Source organism: Sciurus carolinensis (assembly GCF_902686445.1).
Source record: "Sciurus carolinensis chromosome 14 unlocalized genomic scaffold, mSciCar1.2 scaffold_115_arrow_ctg1, whole genome shotgun sequence".
NCBI lineage: Eukaryota > Metazoa > Chordata > Mammalia > Rodentia > Sciuridae > Sciurus > Sciurus carolinensis.
In genome coordinates this window covers 1,001,051-1,014,235 of record NW_025920107.1, presented here as the reverse complement: position 1 = coordinate 1,014,235, position 13,185 = coordinate 1,001,051, and positions in this window count along the sequence as shown.

Below are 13,185 nucleotides of genomic sequence, written 5' to 3'. Positions count from 1 at the left end.
ACCTGGTTGCTTGTTACAATCTAAGCAGGATCCAAGGTTCCATCCTCCTGTACAGAACCAGAATCTGCTTTTTTTTCTATTGTAAACGAATGGGATACATCTTGTTTCTCTGTACATGAAGTAGAGGCATACCATTTGTGTAATCATTCATTTACATAGGGTAATAGTTTTTGACTCATTCTGGTTTTTTTCTTCCCCCCGCCTCTCCCACCCCTCTTTTCCTTCTATGCAGTCCCTCCTTCCTCCATTCTTGCCCCACCACCCCCCATTATGTATCATCATCCGCTTATTAGCGAGATCATTTATCCTTTAGTTTTTTGAGATTGGCTCATTTTACTTAGCATGATATTCTCCAACTTCATCCATTTGCCTACAAATGCCATAATTTTATTATCCTTTATGGCTGAGAAATATTCATTATATATATATATATATATATATATATATATCTCACAGTTTTTTTATCCATTTGTCAATTGAGGGGCATCTAGTTTGGTTCCACAATCTGGCCATTGTGAATTGAGCAGGTATGAACATTGGTGTGGCTGTGTCTCTGTAGTATGCTGATTGTAAGTCCTTTGGGTATAGGCCAAGGAGTGGGATAGCTGGGTCAAATGGTGGTTCCATTCCAAGTTTTCTAAGGAATCTCCACACTGCTTTCCAGAGTGGTTGCACTAATTTGCAGCCCCGCCAGCAAAGTATAAGTGTACCTTTTTTCCCACATTCTCGCCAACACCTATTGTTGCTTGTATTCTTGATAATCGCCATTCTAATTGGGGTGAGATGGAAACTTAGGGTAGTTTTGATTTGCATGTGCCTTATTACTAGAGCAATTGAACATTTTTTCATATATCTGTTGATTGCTAGTAGATCTTCTGTGAATTGTCTGTTTATTTCCTTTGCCCATTTGTTGGTTGAATTATTTGTATTCTTGGTGTAGAGATTTTTGTAGAATTTGCATTTTAACAAGTGTATTTTAAAGTGTGAGAATCACTGCTTTGACAGCTGATAACAGCATAGATCCAGATTTGATCCCTTTTCATATTCTGCACACACTGTGTAGAGAGCAAGATTTCAGTAAACATTTGCTGAGTGAGGAGTACAGTAATACTACTCACTACATTTCTTACAAGATATGCCACTTAGGGGTAGTGATGGGGAAGGCAGCCAAAGCTGGGGAACTCCAAGTCACACAGGCCATGGTTTCTGAGTGAGCAGCACTGTTTGTTGCAAAGCCCATTCTTATATTATGAAGTTAAGAAATCTACTTAATATACACTGCATCCCTCATTTTTTGCTCTGTTTCTTTATGAACTCATCTTCTTGCTGTTGATCAAAAACCGTTTAAGGGAAGAGGTGCAATTTTACCACAACTTCTTGCTCACCCCTCCAAATTCTTGACTGCCTGAGTACCTCCTTTTGTTTATCCTTACTTTTTCCCCTCTCACCTCCAATTCCTTTGTCTTCCCCTGGGAACTGACTGGGAATTGAACCCAGGGCTTATGTGCATGTGAGGCAAGCACTCTACCAACTGGGCTATATCCTGAGCTGTGCTTCTGTTCTATTAGAGGAAGAAAAGCAGCAGCAAGGTGATTATTTGATTGAGGAGAGGAGACAAATATTTGAAGTTTGAACAGGTAGGAGGTGTGAAATAATCAACTAGAATAGTAGGATAGAGAATTGACTAGAAAATCTAAGTGTTAATGGCAGATTGTACTGAAGGTCTAGGTATGTTTGGTGGTTATGAATTTAAGACAAGCCAATTCACCATAGTGGTATTTTTGTCTTACCATATTTAGTTTTTTAGGTGCAGGCATATACCAAGGTAAAGTATATACAAGCAGGTATAGAGAAGGGCAACAAAGGAGTTGAGAGTGCATAGCAGGGTGGGATTATAATGCAGGGTGGTAGATGTTAAACCTGTTGGTCTGGGAAATGAAAAGCAGATTGATTGAGGACCCAGTGGAGTCAAAGAACTGGCTGATGGCAGTAAGTACCAGAGGAGATGAGCTTAGTAGGTAAGAGATGGTTTGGAGAATAGGATGTTTGACATTGAGATTTCAGTAATGTTGCATTTATTAGTACGGTCTTAAATTTGACCATAGGTGTAGGTAGGTGAGATGATCATAAAATCATTGGAATAAGGTTACAGAACTGAAAAATGAGATGACAGAAAGTGGTAAAGTCCCACCTTAATATTCATTCTCTCTTCATTTTCAATAACCTTGATATGTAGTCTTTCTGTATACAGACACATTTCTTAGCTTCCCTGGTAGTTAGATATGTGATTACATTCTTCCAGTGAGATCTAAGTGGAAATTCTATGTGCAACTTCTGTTAAATCTACTTAAAAGAAAGGGTATGTCCTTACATTTCTCCTCCCTTCTGTATGACTGTTCATTGAATGGCTGAAATCCAGCAGTCACTTTGGACCGTGAGGTAGCTGAGAAGAGTACAGCAGAAAAAAGAACTATGGAGCTGTTATATATCAGGCCTGTCTGCCTCTGGACTTTTTTATATGAGAGGAAAATAAGCTTCAGTCTTGTTTACATCATTTTATGGGACTTTTCTATTATATATAGCCAAAACTATTCCTAACTAATATGTTGGATATATGAAAGTTATAACCTAGATACTAAAGTGAACTGCAGGAGTAGTTATGTTTACAGAGAAAGGCACAAAGCTTGATACTAAAATATTTACAGAATGAAGGGGAGTAAATGGGTCTGAGAATAACTACAATGAGGAGAGGTGGTGGGCAATACTTCAAAGGAGCAGGATCAACATAAAAAGAAAAGTGCAGTATATGTCTTCCTCATTCCTCATGCTGCCTAGAGTTCCTCATTTCTAGTTCTCTTTTTTTTATACTATTTTTTTAATTGGAAACAAATGGGATACATGTTGTTTCTCTGTTTGTACATAGAGTAAAGGCATACCATTTGTGTAATCATAAATTTACATAGGGTAATGTTGGTTGATTCATTCTGTTACTTTTTCCCTTCCCCCATCCCTCCCATCCCTCTTTTCTCTCTATACAGTCCTTCCTTCCCCCATTCTTTCCCCCCTCCCTAACCCTAACTCTAACCCTAAAACTAACCCCTCCCATGCCCCATTATGTGTCATCATCCACTTATCAGCGAGATCATTCTTCCTTTGGTTTTTTGAGATTGGCTTATCTCACTTAGCATGATATTCTCCAATTTCATCCATTTGCCTGCAAATGCCATAATTTTATCATTCTTTTTGGCTGAGTAATATTCCATTGTATATATATACCACAGATTGTTTATCCATTCATCTATTGAAGGACACCTAGGTTGGTTCCACAATCTGGCTATTGTGAACTGAGCAGCTATGAACATTGATGTGGCTGTGTCTCTGTAATATGCTGATTTTAAGTCCTTTGGGTATAGGCCAAGAAGTGGAATAGCTGGGTCAAATGGTGGTTCCATTCCAAGATTTCTAAGGAGTCTCCACACTGCTTTCCAGAGTGGCTGCACTAATTTGCAGCCCCACCAGCAATGTTTGAGTGTACATTTCTCCCCACATCCTCGCCAACACCTGTTGTTGCTTGTATTCTTGATAATCACCATTCTAATTGGGGTGAGATGGTATCTTAGGGTGGTTTTGATTTGCATTTCTCTTATTACTAGAGATGTTGAACATTTTTCCATATGTTTGTTGATTGCTTGTATATCTTCTTCTGTGAAGTGTCTATTCATTTCCTTAGCCCATTTGTTGATTGGATTATTTGCATTGTTGGTGTAGAGTTTTTGAGTTCTTTATAGATTCTGGAGATTAGTGCTCTATCTGAAGTAAGATTGGCAAAGATTTTCTCCCACTCTGTAGGCTCTTTCTTCGCAATGCTGATAGTTTCCTTTGCTGAGAGAAAGCTTTTTAGTTTGAATCTATCCCAGTTATTGATTCTTGCTTTATTTCTTGTGCTATGGGAGTCCTGTTGAGGAAGTCTGGTCCCAAGCCAACATGTTGAAGCTCTGGACCTACTTTTTCTTCTATAAGATGCAAGGTCTCTTGTCTGATTCCAAGTTCCTTAATCCATTTTGAGTTTAGTTTCGTGCATGGTGAGAGATATGGGTTTAGTTTCATTCTGTTGCATATGGATTTCCAATTCTCCCAGCACCATTTGTTGAAGAGGCTATCTTTTCTCCATTGCATATTTTTGGCCCCTTTGTCTAGTATGAGAAAATTGTATTTATTTGGGTTTGTGTCCATGTCCTCTATTCTGTACCACTGATCAACCTTTCTATTTTGGTACCAATACCATGCCATTTTTGTTACTATTGCTTTGTAGTAGAGGTGAAGAGCTGGTATTGCGATACCCCCTGCTTCACTCTTTCTGCCAAGGATTGCTGTAGCTATTCTGGGTTTTTTATTCTTTCAGATGAATTTCATAATTGCTTGCTCTATTTCTGTAAGATACATCATTGGGATTTTAATTGGAATTGCATTGGATCTGTATAGCAGTTTTGGTAGTATGGCCATTTTGACAATATTAATACTTCCTATCCAAGAACATGGGAGATCTTTCCATCTTCTAAGGTTTTCTTTAATTTCTTTCTTTAGTGTTCTGTAGTTCTCATTGTAGAGGTCTTTCACCTCTTTTTTGAGATTGATTCCCAAGTATTTTATTTTTTTCGATGCTATTGTTAATGGGGTAGTTTTCCTAATTTCTCTTTCTGAAGATTCATCACTTATGTATAAAAATTCATTGGATTTATGTGTTTTGATTTTATATCCTGCTACGTTACTGAATTCACTTATGAAATCTAAAAGTTTCCTGGTGGAATTTCCTGGTTCCTCTAAGTATATAGTCATATCATCAGCAAATAGGGATAGTTTGAGTTCTTCTTTTCTTATTTGTATCCCTTTAATTTCTTTAGTCTCTCTAATTGCTCTGGCTAAAGTTTCAAGGATGCTATTGGGTAGGAGTGGAAAGAGAGGGCATCCCTGCCTTGTTCCAGATTTTAGGGAGAATGCTTTCAGTTTTTCACCATTTAGAATGATATTAGCCATGGGCTTAGCATAGATGGCCTTTACAATGTTAAGGAATGTTCCCACTATTCCTATTTTTTCTAGTGTTTTGAGCAAGAAGGGGTGCTGTATTGTATCAAATGCCTTTTCTGCATCTATTGAAATAATCATGTGATTCTTGACTTTAAGTCTATTGATATGGTGGATTACATTTATTGATTTCTGGATGTTGAAACAACCTTGAATCCCTGGATGAAATCCACTTGATCATGGTGCACTATCTTTTTAATATGTTTTTGTATGTGATTTGCTAAAATTTTGTTGAGAATTTTTGTGTCGATGTTCATTAAGGATATTGGTCTGAAATTTTCTTTCCTCGATATGTCTCTGTCTGGTTTAGGTATAGGGTAATATTGGCTTCATAGAATGGGTTTGGGAGGGTTCCCTCTTCTTCTATTTTATGGAATACTTTGAGAAGTATTGGAATGAGCTGTTCTTTAAAGGTTTTGTAGAACTCGGCTGAGAACCCATCTAGTCCTAGACTTTACTTTGTTGGTAGGCTTTTGATGACTTCTTCTATTTTTTACTTGAAATTGGTCTATTTAAATTGTGTATGTCCTCCTCGTTTAGTTTAGGCAATTCATGTCTCTAGAAACCTGTTGATGTCTTCGAAATTTTCTATTTTGTTGGAGTACAGATTTTCAAAATAGTTTCTAATTATGTTTTGTATTTCAGTCGTGTCTGTTGTGATATATCCTTGTTCATTCCGAATTTTAGTGATTTGGGTTTTCTCTCGTCTTCTCTTTGTTAGTGTGGCTAAAGGTTTATCAATTTTGTTTATTTTTCGAAGAACCAACTATTTATTTTGTCAATTTTTTGTATTGTTTCTTTTGTTTCAGTTTTGTTGATTTCAGCTCTGAGTTTAACTGTTTCCTGTCTTCTACTACTTTTGGTGTTGATCTGTTCTTCTTTTTCTAGGGTTTTGAGCAGTAGTGTTAGGTCATTTATTTGTTGAGTTTTACTTCTTTTATTAAATGCGCTCCATGAAATAAATTTTCCTATAAGTACAGCTTTCATAGTGTCCCAGAGATTTTGAAATGATATTTCTTCTTTCTCATTTACCTCTAAGAGTTTTTTATTTCCTTCCTAATATCTTCTGTTATCCATTCATCATATAATAGCATATTGTTTAATCTCCAGGTGTTGGAGTAGTTTCTGTTTTTCACTCTTTCATTTATTTCTAACTTCAATCCATTATGATCTGAGAGAATACAAGGTAGTGTCTCTATCTTCTTGTATTTGCTAACATTAGCTTTGTGGCATAATATATGGTCTATTTTAGAGAAGGATCCATGTGCTGCTGAGAAGAAAGTGTATTCGCTCTTGGTTGGATGGTATATTCTATAAATGTTTGTTAAGTCTAAATTATTGATAGTATTATTGAGATCTATGGTTTCTTTGTTCAATTTTTGTTTGGAAGATCTGTCCAGTGGTGAGAGTGGCATGTTAAAATCACCTCGTATTATTGTATTATGGTCTATTTGGTTTCTGAGATTGAGAAGAATTTGTTTGACATACATGGATGAGCCACTGTTTGGGGCATAGATATTTGATTGTTATATCTTGCTGATTTATGGTTCCCTTAACCAGTATGAAATGTCCTTCTTTATCCATTCTGACTAGTTTTGGCTTGAAGTCCCCATTATCTGAAATGAGGATGGATACTTCAGCTTTTTTGCTGAGTTCATGTGCATGGTATGTTTTTCCCCATCCTTTCACCTTTAGTCCATGGGTATCTCTTTCTATGAGGTGAGTCTCTTGCAGGCTACATATTGTTGGATCTTTCTTTTTAATCCAATCTGCCAGTCTATATTTTGATTGATAAATTCAGGCCATTAACATTCAGGGTTATTATTGAGATATGATTTATATTCCCGATCATTTGGTTCATTTTTTAAATTTTATTTATATATTTATTTATTTTTGACACAACTTGTTTCCTCCTTTATTTGACAGGTCCTTTAGGATAATTCTTTCCTTTGCTGATTTTCTTCTTTGTTTTTTATCTCTTCCTCATGGAATATTTTGCTGAGAATGTTCTGTAATGCTGGCTTTCTTTTTGTAAATTCTTTCAGCTTTTGTTTATCATGGAGGGATTTTTATTTCATCGTCAAATTTGAAGGTAAGTATTGCTGGGTATAAGATTCTTGGTTGGCATCCATTTTCTTTCAGGGCTTGGTATATGTTTTTCCAGGCCCTTCTAGCTTTTAGGGTCTGGATTGAAAAATCTGCTGATATTTGTATTGGTTTCCTCCTGAATGTAATTTCATTCTTTTCTCTCACAGCCTTTAAAATTCTGTCTTTATTTTGTATGTTAGGTATTTTCATTATAATGTGCCTTGGTGTGGGTCTGTTGTAATTTTGTGTATTTGGAGTCGTATAAGCCTCTTGAACTTGATTTTCCATTTCATTCTTCAGATTTGGGAAATTTTCTGATATTATTTCATTGAATAGATTGTTCATTCCTTTGGTTTGTTTCTCTAAGCCTTCCTCAATCCCAATAATTCTCAAATTTGGCCTTTTCAAGATGTCCCATAGTTCTTGGAGATTCTGTTCATGATTTCTTACCATCTTCTCTGTTTGTTCAACTTTGTTTTTGAAGTTAAATATTTTGTCTTCAATATCTGAGGTTCTGTCTTCCAGGTGTTCTATCCTATTGGTTATGCTTTCTATGGAGTTTTTAATTTGGTTTATTGTTTCCTTCATTTCAAGGATTTCCGTTTGGTCTTTTTTCAATATCTCTAACTCTTTATTGAAATGATCTTTTGCTTCCTGTGTTTGCTCTTTTAACTGTCGTTTGGTGCGATCATTCAGTGCATCCATTTGCTCTTTCATCTCCTCCTTCAATGCCTGCATTTGCTCTTTCATCTCCTTATTTGCTTCCCTGATCATTTTAATTATGTACATTCTGAACTCCCTTTCTGTCATTTCTTCTGCCATGCTGTTGTTGGATTTTATTGATGTAACATCTAGAATTGTTTGGGGCATTTTCTTCCCTTGTTTTCTCATATTGTTCAGGAATCAGTGGGTCATTTAGATATTTCAGATTTCCTCTATTGACTTATAATGTCCCTGAAGATTGCTAGTGTATCCCCTCTTATCCTTCAGTGGCCTGCAGTCTTGGAGGAAGTTGATAATGCGGTTCTCCACAAGGAAGCTGCCTCTCTAGGGTTGGTGACCCTCAGGTGGGGTATATTCCCTGATAGTGGGCAGAGATACCTCCACTTGTTGACCAATGGTCATCGAAAGGGGAACTAGGCTGCGTACTGAGGCACGGACTGTTTGGGCCTGTGTCTCTGGTTTTACCGTCCTTGTGGGAAAACCTCACCAGGCAGGGAAGACTCACCCAGTGGGGAGGTCTCGCTGGTCAGTTCCCCTCCTAGAGGTTCCCCTCAATCTACAAATGCTGCCTGGGCTGGGCTGCCTTCCTCTTCTATGTTCCCAGGGGCCCAGACCTACCTCCTGGGCCTGGGAGCCTCACCCTTCCCAGATGAGTCTCCTTAGGCTGCCTCTCCTCAGAGAATCTGCCTGCAGTCCTAGAACCTTCGTTCCGCCCCTAGGCGTATCTCTGTGTGACTCTTCCACCACGAAGCCGCCTAGGTCCTGGGACCCTTCTGTGCACCTAATCGCCTGGCTATGTGGCCCATCCTCTGAGCCACCACCTGGAGACCCGTACAATAACTTCGAGACCCAGAGACCCACCACACACCTCTTCCTCTGGACAACTTCCAGGTGTTCCGACACAGGCACTAGGAGTCCAAGCAACTCACTTCGTGTCTCCTCCTCCTGCCAACCGCCCATAGCCCTAGGCAGTCACTCCAAGTCCAAGTGATCCGCACTGTTCCTCCTCCTCCTTGGGGTAGCCCCCCAGGTGTTCAGGGGTGGTCGCTCAGAGACCAAGCGACCCACCGTGCTCCTCCTCCAGGCAGGCCACCGGTGTTCAGGAGCGGTCCCTTTGAGTCCAAACAACTCACCACTTGCCTCCTCCTCTGGCAACCGCCTGTAGCTCTGATGCAGTCACTCCTAGACCAAGTGAACCACCATGTTGCTCCTCTTCCTCTGGGCAGCCCCCCGGTGTTCAGAAGCGTTCGTTCTGAGTCTAAACATTCTGCCACACAGCTCCTCCTCTGGCAACCACCTGTAGCTCTGATGCAGTCACTCCTAGACCAAGTGACCTGCCACATTCCTCCTCTTCCTCTGGGCAGCCCTCCGGCAGCTTTGAGTTGGTCCCAAGTCTCTCACTATCTCCTCTTTTGAATCCTGTGTCCTGGAGCAACATGAAATGCAGCCACCCTCTAGTCTGCCATCTTAAAACTGGCTATTTCTCTTTATTGTTCCTCATTGCTGTTCCTCTTGCTCAGTTAGATTATGTTTTATTAGATGAACTTAATTTGAGAGTAATCAGGTAAACACATAGTAATAGAAATGAATGGTATAGTTAATGTTCTTCCTCTAAGAAAATTTCACTAGATTGTAGCTCTGGGTCAAATCCTGAATCAAATAAATACATTTCTCTTTTTTAAAGTAGCTTTTAATTTTGAAATAGTTTTTGAATTAAGAAAGGTTGCAAAAATATTTCAAAGTTCTTGGATATAACACACCTAGTTTTCTTATTGTTTACACATTATTATGGTACATTTGTCACAACTCATAAACCAACATTGACACATTATTATGAATCAAAATGCCTACTTTATTTATATTCACCTATTTTAAAAATGGATCCTCTATTCCAGAATATCCATTACATTTTTATGACAGATCTCCTTAGGCTCCTCTATACTGTGTCAGTTGCTAAAAAAATCCTTGTTTTTGATGACCTTGAAACTTTTGAGGTGATCAGGTAGTTTGCAGAATATTCCTCAATTTGAGATTGTTGATACTTTTATCATGGTTAAACTGAGTTATGTTTTAGGGGAGGAATACCACAGAAGTAAGTGACCTTCTTATCATATTATTTCAAGGGTACATACAGTCAGTGTGATTTATCACATTGATGTTAATCTTGATCACCTAGCTGCAGTGGTATTTTTCAAATTTTTCCATTGGAGTCACTTTTTCCTCCTTTCCATACTGTAATTTTTGGAGGGAAGTCAATCTCTGCAGCCCATTTAAGAAGTAGAAAATTGTGTTCCATCTCCTTGAGAAGAAACTATATAAATTCAGAATTCGTTTGTATGGGAGAGTTGTCTGTTTCATATCATTTATTAATGTATTCATTTATTTATTTAATCATTTATTTGTATCACTATGGACTCATGTACTTTTATGTCTTATATTCTAATACTAGGTTATCTCTTTTACTGTTCAAATTTTCCACTATATGATGGCTCTGGTGTCCCTTTGATATATACTTATTCAGTTCTGTTTTGAGCACTTTCTCACTCTCTGGCACTACAAGAATGAATTTTTCTTTGATAACTAGATTTAATACAATTGGAAAAATTTTACATAAATATATATAAATACATGTATATGATCTTAATATGAAGAGCAAAATATGTATGTAGAATATTAGTACATATGCATCAATAACTAAGGCTTTGCATCTTGAGTTGTTTTGAGTGCAATATTCTATTCACATCTTGCTTTCAGCTTGGTTGAGAAAATGAGCAATGATTTCATTTTTGGTAGCCTTACATAATAGAAATCAAATCAATTTAAAAACAAACACTTTAAAGAGGAAATTGAGTTGTTATTAGTAATAATTAGGAATTATTAGTGGATTATTAATTCAATACATTTACATTCTAAAACAGAGGTAAGTTTTTATTATAAAAGGAGAAAATTTAAGAAGAGAACTTCAATTTACTTTTGAACAAGAATAATCTGCAGATCAAAAAACACTAGTTCTACTTTAATAGATGACAAATCCCCTGTATCATAAATATTAGAGAAGGAAAAAGACCTAAGAAATAATATCAACTTTCAGCACTTTAGTTCTTGAAAAGTGAAATGACAGACAGCTGTCCAAATAATTATGTGAGGGCTGGGGATATAGCTCAGTTGGTACAGTGCTTGCCTTGCAAGCACAAGGACCTGGGTTCAATCCCCAGCACCACAAAAACAAAAACAACAACAACAAAAAAACCAAGTAATTATATGATTAAGAAGTCTTAGCTCTCACATTTCTAATTCTCTTGTGTACATTTGTATTTGTTGGATGTCCTTTTAGTTGTTCAAATTTATCCTGTAGTTAAAAAAATGGCAGTTATCCAAACATATAAACATATTGCACAACAGCTATTAATGAATATACACACTTGACTGGTATACTTTCAGCACCTTTCCCTGTTGCCACCCGCAGCAACAATCTCACAGGTATTTATTGGAGGGGACTGGAAACAAACTACTTCTATTATCTTTCTCTTCAGTGGGCTGCTTTTTTGCTTGCTTGCTAGTTTATAGAGCAAGAGAGGCTTACTTGCTTGTAGAGGAAGTTTTAGAGGAAGAGAGATTTTGCTTAGAGGAAGAAAGACTTTGCTTAGAGGAAGAGAGACTTTGCTTAATCTTAGAGGAAGAGAGGCTTGCTATGCTTTCAGAGAGGCTACTATTATCAGAGATCTGCTTCTTAAAGGTCTGCTGCTTCTTCTTAAAGGTGCACCCTGCATCCTGCAAACTAAAGATGCATGCTAGAGGTGCATGCTAGAGGTGCTGTCTATCAAAGGTGCTGTCTATCAGAGGTGCTTCTTAGTGGTTCATTCTTAGTTCTGTGTTCTATGATCTGCTATCTGTGATCTGCAACCTGTGACCTAGAGGTGTGTTCTCAGTCCTCCACCCAGTGATCTGCGATCTAGAGGTGTGGTTTTAGTTCTCCATCCTGCAATTTAGATGAAGAGATGTCTTATATACTTCAAGGCAGCCAATCAGCTTAGGATTAGGTAACATGATTGGAGCATGCGCTCCAATTCCAATTAAGAATAATGAGGAACATCTGTTGACCATTAGTGCAGAGGAGACTTTAACCAATTAGGCAAAAGTAGATCATGCCGTGTTAACACTAATTATAAACCACCTCTTGGCCCAACGCTAGCCACCATCTTAGGGCTACTTAAACATGTCTTCTGCATTTCCCTATGGAGTTCATTGTGCTTGACATCTGACAATTTCTCATGAACTAGAACAAAGCAAAACTTCAACATATGAGAAAAAAATAGCAGCAGCAGCACTGGATGTAAATCCAAGTTCCTGCTTTGTATTTCTTTTCTCTGTTTTTGAGAACTACACGGTATGACATAAGAAAAAGAGATATTAGAAAAATATTCCTGCATTTTAGACATAACCTATTTAAATTCTTATTACTTAGAATCTACTTGAAGGAATGGGAGAAAATTAGAGTAGGAGGAGACAAAACACATTTGTAGTTCACCTTACAATAGTTGGCAGTTACTTATTTCCTAAAGTAAAACTCTGATTAGATTCAATCAGGGAACTGAGATCAAAAAAGATAGGACAACTACTTTAAAAAAATCCCAATTGTCTAAACCAAGAAGAACCCATGGGTTGATGCTAAATTATTAAAATGACCTATGAGCCTAGAAAGTTGAAAGTAATTTCTTTATTAAGAAAATAAAGACATGTTGCTTAGGGAGAGGAGCAAAAATGACCAGTTATGAGGTACATTAGTAAATAGTAAGTAAAACAAAATGTCTTATCATAGACAACTATGTTAAGACCATTATTTATCTTATTTCTCAGAAAACATATAGTTATAATATTAAAAACAAACAAAAATTGAGCTTTTAATAGAAAATCAAATCCTATCAGAAAAATTACATGGAGTCAACCATTTTTTAGAGATGCTGATTTAGGGTCCCCACCATAATATTTGATAATCAACATACCTAAGGACATAATATAAAAATGACTAAAGAAGTCACTGAGCTCATAGTCTAGAAATTATTGGAAGAAAAATGTGACAGATTACAAGAGTAAGGGGGGGATGAATCAGCACAAATGAAAACCCAGGATTTCATTGTAGAAAAAAGCAGAAAGAGGATCAACACTTCTGAAAGAGAAATAAAAGTATTTTCTGGGAAATTTGAAGCTGAGAGTTGTTTCATCTTGTTAGGTTTGGAAGCCATCTCTACATTGAGCTTCCCAATGAAAGCCAGGGCATTGACAATGGGACAT